Raw genomic sequence first — 9482 nt, forward strand, 5'->3', positions numbered from 1 at the left:
GAATCATTCATGCAGTTGCTGTCATTGGATGGCTCCATTGGGGCAGGTGATTCCAAGAGGGCGCCAATCACATATTTGTCAGCTGAAGCCAACTATGGCACTTCAGTTCTTCTATCTGTGATTTTTTAACCTTTACGAGGCTAGATGGACTTTCACAGCATAATGGTCTCAGGATTCCAAGGCAGTGAAGGTGGAAATTACAAGTTGTCTTAATGCTTAGGCTTCATATTTATAACTATTACTTCTCTCTGTTGGTCCAGGTAAGTCCCAAGGCCAGCCCTGATAAGGGGAGCTGCAGTGCCACTACCTTCCAAAGTGGACATTCTTGTATTCATAGGGAGGTCATTATTATTATAAACTTCATTTTAAAAATGAGGAACCTAAGTGGAGAAGTCAGAATAAATGTCCATATCTCTGTTGTCTTCTCCCTGTTTCTTTCCACTCTGCCATGCTATAGTACCTTTTTCTCCACAGAGGCGGTGTTAGAATTGGATGAGACCAATGCTAGTGAGGTACTTTGCAGACTTGACTGCCATTCAAAGTTGAAGTCCTCTTGGTATTAAGTGAGTTTTTATTCTAGCATGTATTTATTAAGTGTAGGACACTGTTCCAGGGAATGGAGTTATAGCAAAATAGTAGGATTGAAACTTGAAAATGGAACCTCTGGCTACCATTCCATTACTCGTTTTACCTGTCAAGGGATGACAAATGCATAGCACATGGGATGCCACTCCCTGTCCTTGGCAGATAGCACTAATTGATCAAAGTTAACACTCAAGATGAAACCTATTTAAAATACACAATAGGGAAAGGAGAGTCTCTTCAATAAATGGTGTTGGGAAAACTGGATATTCACATGCAAAAAAGAAAATTGGACCTGTGTCTTACACTACCCAAAGCAATTAAATGGAAATGGATTAATGAGTTTAAGGTAAGATCTGAAACAATACCTTTCTTCTAGAAGAAAACATACAGAGTAAGCGTCCTGACATTAGTCTTGAAAATGATCTTTTGGATTTAACACCAAAGCAAAAGCAACAAAAGCAAAAGCAAATTAGCATGATGATGCCAAACTAGAAAGCTTCTGCACAGCAAAGGAAATCATCAACACAATGAAAAGGCAACCTATTGAATGGGAGAAAATATTTGCAAAGCATCTACCTGATCAGGAGTTAATACCAAAATATATAAAGAACCATCACAGGTCAATAGCAAAACCACAAACAGTCCTTTTAAAAAATGGGCAGAGGACTTGAATAGACCTTATTTTCCAAAGAAAACATACAAATGACCAACAGGTCCATGGAAAGGTGGTCACCATCAGTAATCATCAGGGAAATGCAAATCCAAAGTGCAATGAAATATCACCTCACACATGTCAGAATGTCTGCCATCATAAAGTTAAAAGGTGTTGGTGAGGCTGCGGAGAAAAGAGGGCCTTAGTGCATCACTGTTGCAAATCTAAATTGGCACAGCCACTATGGAAAACAGTAAGGAGGTTGCTCAAAAATTTAAAAATAGAACTACCCTATGATCCAGCAATTCCACTTCTAGGGATTCCACTTCTAGCCAAAGAAAATGAAATCACTCTCTCAAAGAGATGTCTGCCCTCCCATGCTTATTGCAGCATTATTCACAGTAGCCAAGATATGTATAACCTATATACTTATTGATGGATGAATGGATATAGAAGATGTGATCTATCATACACTCAGGAATATTAGTCAGCCATGAAAAAGAAGCAAATACTGCCATTTGTGATCACATAGGTGAACTCTGAGTGCATTATGCTAAGTGAAATAATCTGTATAGAAAAAGACTAATATTGCATGGTATCACTTATATGTGGAACCAAAAAAAATTTTAAAAACTCAGAAAATTAGAGAGTAAAAGCAAAAAATTAGTAGAAAACTCATTACTAGGGACTGGGGTATAGGGAAAATAGGGAGAGGTTGGTAAAAGAATATAAGTTGGAGTATCTAATGTACAACATGGTAACTATAGTTGATAATACTGTATAGTATAATTGAAATTTGCTACATAAGAAGAATTGAAATGTTGTCACCAAAACATATATGAGGGTGATGGGATGTGTTAATTAGCTAGATAGGAGGAGTCCTTTCACGATGTATACATATATCAAATCATCACAATATTCACTTTAAATGTCCTGTAATTTTGTTTGTCAATTAAACCTCAGTAAAAGCTGAAAAGAAAGAAGTCCAATTTGAAGTCCTTGCACTGAATTATATCTACTTTTTTTCTTTCAGATAACATAGCAAAAGTCATTGGTCATTTTCTTCTTAGAGGACAGATCTGTACTCTGCCAAACACAGCCTCTTAAAATGTATAGTACAGGGTACTTTGCAGTCAAAAGAACTCTTCTTCTTTCTCAAATTAAGTTATTTCCTATCCTGGTGAACTGGGCTGGGTAATATCCAGGGCTTCTCAACCATTATCTCAAATGTCTTTTTCTGACTGTGCTTTCTTTTCCTCGGCCTCTCTCACTCTCTTATCATTTACTCTCTTTCTCCTTTTTCCATCTTTGTCTCTCTCAAAGGCATAATTAACACATCTTGCGTTTAGAAATGAAATCCTGCAGAGTGCACTATTATACTGCGAATAACGACTGTGCCCCGAGCAGTAAGATTGCTGTTTGGAATAAGAAGTTTAATGCTCTGCACATCTGCAATAAATAAATCAAACGAACTGTTGTTGATTTTGTTCCATGATTCCTGCAACAAATACCAATTTTGATCAAAGTGGTTGCTTATGTTTTCTTTCCAGCAAATGCCTTACTGTAGTCATGAATGCTGGCATTGGAAAGATGTCCATTGTTTTCTTACAGTGCAAAGAAAAACACTTCCATTGAGTTCCAGGGATCTGTTGCTATACAGTGGATCTCCAAATAACTCAAGATGCTGAGATTGTAAGGTGTCTGAAAGAAAATTAAAATTCTCATTGGTCAGAAGATTTACCCAGACAAAATGGACTACACTTGTGTCTATGTGATAAACTGGATGAATCTCATCAGACAATCTAAATTAGGTCACAAATCTATTTTTACTGATTTTTTTTGTCCTAATGACTATGAAAATTTGCCTTCCTTACTATGGTTTTTTTTTTTAACGTTTTATTTCTGAGAGAGAGAGGGAGAGACAGCATGAGCAAGGGAGGGTCAGAGAGAGAGAGAGATACAGAATCTGAAACAGGCGCCAGGCTCTGAGCTGGCAGCACAGAGCCCGACGTGGGGCTCGAACCCACAAACCATGAGATCATGACCTGAGCCGAAATTGGACGCTTAACCGACTGAGCCACCCAGGTGCCCCCTTACTACTGTTTTAAAATTGTAGAAATAGGAGTGAATTTGGGGGACCATTCATTCTAGTCCCCTGTCTCCAAACACCATGTTCTGTTCTCAAAAACAAAACAAAACAAAACAAAAAAACCTTAATAAGCTTTTATTATATATCAGACCCTAGTAATTGCAGAGGCATTTCAGGATGAATAGATTATAGTGCCTTTTATTATGAGTTATACCCTACAGGTCACATGGGTATTTCTACTTTTAAACATCTTTAGGAAAAGAATTTCCATGACTTCTTCACATTATCCAGATGTTCCAAGCAAGCAGTTCTACTTCACTTATATTTCTATGCATCTGTAATTATTATGAATGGATTAGCAGGGGAAAGAAACCCTTCGCTCTCAGCTTCTGCCTGAAGAAATTGTTATTTCCCTCTGCAACCAAGGAAAAGATTGTACTGAACCAATGAAAAGAATCAAAATGCATTTGTTTCACAATTGCTTAAGATGAAATCTGTTTGGCATAAATTCAATTAGTCATTTATTTGAGAGAAATGCATCTCCATCTGTAGCAGTAGAACTGGCCATGTCAGCAGGATCGGCTGCTGGGATTCTCCTGTTATATTCTGCCTATAACTTTTATTCATTCAACCTAAGTAAATTTTAACACACAGTAGTGTATCCTTATATAGTGCTATACATGTTTGTTTGCTTTTTTTCCTAGAAAGAGCTTAGTATTACGTACTCTTTAGAATAAATGACACATATGATTTCATTTAGATTTGTGTGTTATTTTAGACTATCAGGGTACTTTAAACAGTGAATTCAAAGCACATTGCAAAGTGAAACGTGAATAAAACAAGGTGGGATCTATCTAACTATTCAGTATACAGAATGATCAGGGAATACTGCCCACTGGTCAGTTATGTCATAGGACGGCAAGTCAAAGAGAATGGAAACAATCATGTGCTTCTATTTTGTGAACTTCAAAGTAACCAAGAAGTTGCTTCAAATAAATCTGTCTCTGGTTTTTAAGTGGTATAGTGCACAATGATCAACGCAGGGTCACAAAAGATCTTACATATTCGAAATTGAAGCATAGAATCAGATAAACATGAAGGGGAGTCAAAATTCTGTGTCTTAATATGGGTGATAATATGATTCACCCAAAGTCCCTATAATTCTGTTGTCTTGAAGGTATTTGAGATCATAGGAAAGCCTGCCCATCACACCTGGGCTCTACCCTTTGGCATATCTGCCTTCTCCAAGATGGATTGGACTACACATGCACAGGGCTTTCTCTACTACCATTGGTACCTTTAGTCACCTCCAGTGATACATCTAACCAAATATATTAATGTTCCCTTCATTGTTGGCAACAGCAACATACTCACCCCCCATTGAGAGGTGGTGATGTACAAATAAATTCAAATATCAATGTGGAGTCTGATACACATGACCCAGTCTGCTTAAAAATCCTATCTTTGTTTTTGAGACGTGGAAATCTTCTATTTTTTTCTTGTTTTTTTTTTTTTCCCTGCAACATCTATTGACTTAAGCTTGGCATCCTTTGTAAATGCACCTGTATAGGAAATGGAAAATTCAATAGAGAAAGGGAAAGGTGGAGAGGAATAGGAAAGTGTGGGATGGCATTTAAAATTTTATCAAGTTATGAATGTCAACATTCCACTTTTTGATATAAAACTGTACTACCAATGCATGTGTAAAATGTGTCTGTGCCTATTGTCTTTGATTCATTTGTTCTAATTAGGTAAACACAAGATGATTTTTTAATCTGTGTGTCACAGCCAAAGGCACATATTTAATGTGCAGGCTTAGCTCTCTGAGTTCTTGCATCCCTCTTTCTTCTTGCTCTCCAAGGTAAATACTCATTCTTCTGAGAGAATAGCTCCTTGGAGAGCAGTCTTAGTCTCTTCTGCATTCTTTCAGCAGCTCTGAATCCTCTCAAATTGCTGTCACTTTCAGGGCTTTATATGAGGATCAAGGAGTCTCCATTGAGTCTTATAGGGATATTTTTTGCACATGCAAACCAGTAGATGCCCTTTCCAGAGTCCTCTTGGCCAATAAGTTGGGCTGATTGCTTGTGGTGTTGCGTATTGGGAGTCTTTGAATAGTTTGGTAGCATATTAAAGATGTAGAAGAGGTGGTGGCAGGGGATGAGATAGGTAACACCCTTAGTTTCTTCCTAAAGAAAAAAAAAAAAGAATCTAATCCAGCTCTTAGACGACCCTATACCTTTCTCCTTGAGGGCTGTCTTAGATATTAATCTGTATGAAAATGTTGGACTGGGGGTGTAGGTAGGAGTGTGCGGGGGCAAAGAGCATGATTTGCTTTTATAGATAGTAAGTGAACTTGCAACATGATTTAATGTCATTCAGACTTGGATTTAAATCCTAGCTCCACTCTTTGCTTCCTTGAGCTACTTACTCTTTTTATTTTTCAGTGCCAGGAACTCTCTTGCTACATTTTTCTAGATGATGACTACTCAACCACTGGATCTCAGCTTAAATACCATCTCTTCTGAGATCCTTTCCCTGAGCCGCTGGTCTAGGTTAAATCTATTCCCCCCAATAGGGAAGGCCTCCTATAGCACCCTTTAGTAACATGCATCATTTGTAAATGAGGGAAAAGATTTTGTTCTTTTTCATCACTGTATCCAGCATCTAGCAGAGTAGTTTATATCTGATAGATTTTTCAATTAAAAATTGTTAATGAAGGGCTTAACCTTAGAGAACTTGAGTTTCTTCAACTGTGAAGTGGGTATAATGATGCCAATGCTGAGAAATTTAGCAGAATAACATATGTAAAATGCGAACATGGTACTTGACCAGCAGGAAAACTAATTTGAACTTACTGCTTATCATTCATTTTAAGATGCAACCTTCTCCATTTTTACACCTTTGGACTTGGAATATATCTGTTACTTGAGAGGATATCATAGATGAATAGTTTACAGTTTATCTTTCTTCATAATGGTACATAAAATAATTGTATATCTTAGCTTTAATAAAATACGGTGGTTCTTCTTGGTTTCCATAGTAAATGGTTGTAAACCTTGGCACCCCTTCAATTTTTTTCTTTTACATAAGAATAGGCAGTATTTGTGTTTTTAGCACTCAGTATAAAATAGAGCCTAAAAATAGGAAATAAGGTGAAGGTATAGCATGCACACTAGAATATGCCATCTTAATGACCTCATGACCCCATTTTACAGATCAGGGAACTGTGGCACAAAAATGCTTGGTAACTCATCCAAGTTAACCCAGTGAGCAATAGAGCTGGCATTTGCTCTAAGAGTCAAATCTTTATTACCCAAGAGAGGGTCTTATAAGTCTGAAGCTGATAAAGCATTAAAAATAAAAGCTGATATAAATACATACACTTAAAGCCTATACTCATAAAAAATTATAAGCAAAATTGGAATATCAACAAACTGGTGAAAAAATGCCACTGCACTCTTTGGCAATGTATTTTGTAAAAGAGTAAAAGTGCATTTTAATGTTTGATTTGTATTGAAAAAAATACCAATTTCTATTTCTTTTTCATACTTAGAAAATAAAGGAATCAACCTTTAATGACTAGTTAATACTTATTAAATGAATTAAATCGTGCTTGTTCTAGAAGTACTTAGGGTGACTTATGAGAAGATATAAAATACAGAAAGCTAATAGAGTCTAAGGATATTAAATGAAGCCAGGAATTTCAAAAAATGCAGACCAAAAAATATTATATTGTTGTAAATGGTTATGAATGGCCTTATTAAAATATTGGATTTATTATAACAATGTCTTTCAAAAAACTTGTTCCTACATAGCCTTTGCGTATAGTTGATAGCATCTCAACAAAACACAATTCTGTGCATGTACTTCTATATAGGATCAGAATGAATGTGGAAATTTAGCTAGATACAAGGTAAACATACAACGTTGGTAATAATTGTAAATGAAACAATGTGGTGGATGAAAAATACTTATTTCACAATTGCAATAAAGAAGATTAAAAACCCAGCAATAATCTGAACCAAGACTACATGGCATCTATATCAAGAAAATCTATTAATGCTTCTGAGGGACATTAAAGACCAAATTAAAAAACAAAAACAAACAATGGGAAGTCCACCTAAATTAATAGGAAGTTTCAATATGATAAAGTTGTAACATCATATATATTTAAATTTTTATTTATATAAAAGTTCAAATTTTTCTAAGGTAGCAAAGATACATGCATCTATATATATATAATATATATATATAAATATATATTATATAAATATATATTTATATATATATAAAGCAGTAAAGATCCATTAATTTCAATAAAATTCTTAAATACACATAAAACATTGATGAACAAAATGGAGATGTCAATAAACTGGAGAACATATGCCAAAAATATAACTGTGATACATTGTAAACATTGACATTGAAGAACAAGGAAACTGGAGAATGACTTATGGACCAGTTCCAGTCTTTGAGGTTTGCTCTAGGAGGGTTGAATCATGGGACTTTGTGGTGTCTCTGTAAGCTCGCATGAGCTTGGAGAGAGTCTTCAGCAGAAAAGCAGAGAAATGCTAATTAAATGGTAAGCTGTCCATGCCACTGCAGGTGGACTCAGAGGGTGGAAGTGATATGGGGCAGAGAAAAATCAGTATTTGCTATGAGGGAGAAATGTCTTAATGATGAACGTCAGTGGAAAATACTAGAGAAAAACTATGTATGGAGAAGACCATCATTATGTAAAAAAAAACACTCATTAAAGATTGGAAGGAAGCAGAGCAGAAGCATTAGAAGTGAATATCTTGGGTTTTAGGACTCTGTCACAATTTGTTTATAATTGTTGTAGTAATAGAAATAAGAGTTGTTATAAATATTGTTCTTTTGTTTAGAACTAGGGTTGCCAAACAACTCAGTCTGTTTTTGCAAAAAAAAAAAATAAATAAAGTTTTATTGGTCACATATCCACACCAATTCATTTACATATTGTCTGACTGATTTTGCTACAACTGAAGAGTTGAGTGGTTGCAACAGAGATTGAAAACGTGATATACTTGTTGTCTGGCTTTTTATAGAAAAACTGCCAATCCCTGCCTTAGAAAAGTATACTGAACTACTAAGATAATCTGTGCAAATTTGACGACATACTGGAGGTATTTTGGGTGGGGAGGAACAACCCGTAAAACACTGTGTTTATGTAATGTACATGACATAATTTAGGTAGATATGATTAATCATATCTTCTTAGATAACAGTGGAATTCACCTTTCCTATATTTGGATTGCTGACTTTTTAGAGCACAGACTGGGAAAATTTGAGAACATCCACCATTCTTGAAACATTTCAGTCAGTGTTTGAGTTTCAAATCAATACTATTTTGAAATTACGTGAAGACAATGAAGTGGCTAATGGGAAAATTCTTTCTCAATATTGGGATTGAAAGCTTGAATTAAAGGGCTTCATTAAGAAAATTGGGCCCCTAAACACTCAAAGGGAGCAGGTCTCTTTTGAGAAAGAGTAATTCCAGAATGGAGCCAGAGAAGGTAAATATAGGTAAATATAGGTAAGGTATAATATATAGGTATAAGGTAAATCTAAGAATATTTTGGTGTCTGAAATTAAGGAAGTGTTCAAAAAGTATTGAGAACATGTAAAACGGATGCAAAACTAAATTGTTGAGTCTCCCACTGGCTAAATTTGGGACACTTTGAGCATGAAAAATAATGGTTATGGAGTATGATACAATTAAAAATATATGAAACTACAATGATAACAAAATATGAGGAAGGAGAATTAAAATAATTTTTTTCAGTTATTTTGAGAGAGAGTATGAATGTGCATGAGCCCAAGGCAGGGCTTGAACTCACAAACTGAAGTGAGATCATACCTGAGCCGAAATCATGAGTTGGACCCTTAACTGACTGAGCCACCCAGGCACTCCTGAAATACTTTCCTTTATAGAAGAATGCCAGTTAATATATATGGAAGAGGTGATAGTATTAGAATAATCAATTTGGTACTACCTATATGGTAATTCAGGCAAGAATCATCAACGATGCTAAAATTACTTGATAAAAGATTGTTAAGGAACAGGGTGTTTCATGGTCTCAAAATATCCCCCAACTGATTGCTTAATAAATGACAGGGGAAGGATACTTTATA

The sequence above is a fragment of the Hyaena hyaena genome, unplaced genomic scaffold, assembly GCF_003009895.1.
Source record: "Hyaena hyaena isolate Hyena2069 unplaced genomic scaffold, ASM300989v1 scaffold_1057, whole genome shotgun sequence".
Taxonomy (NCBI): domain Eukaryota; kingdom Metazoa; phylum Chordata; class Mammalia; order Carnivora; family Hyaenidae; genus Hyaena; species Hyaena hyaena.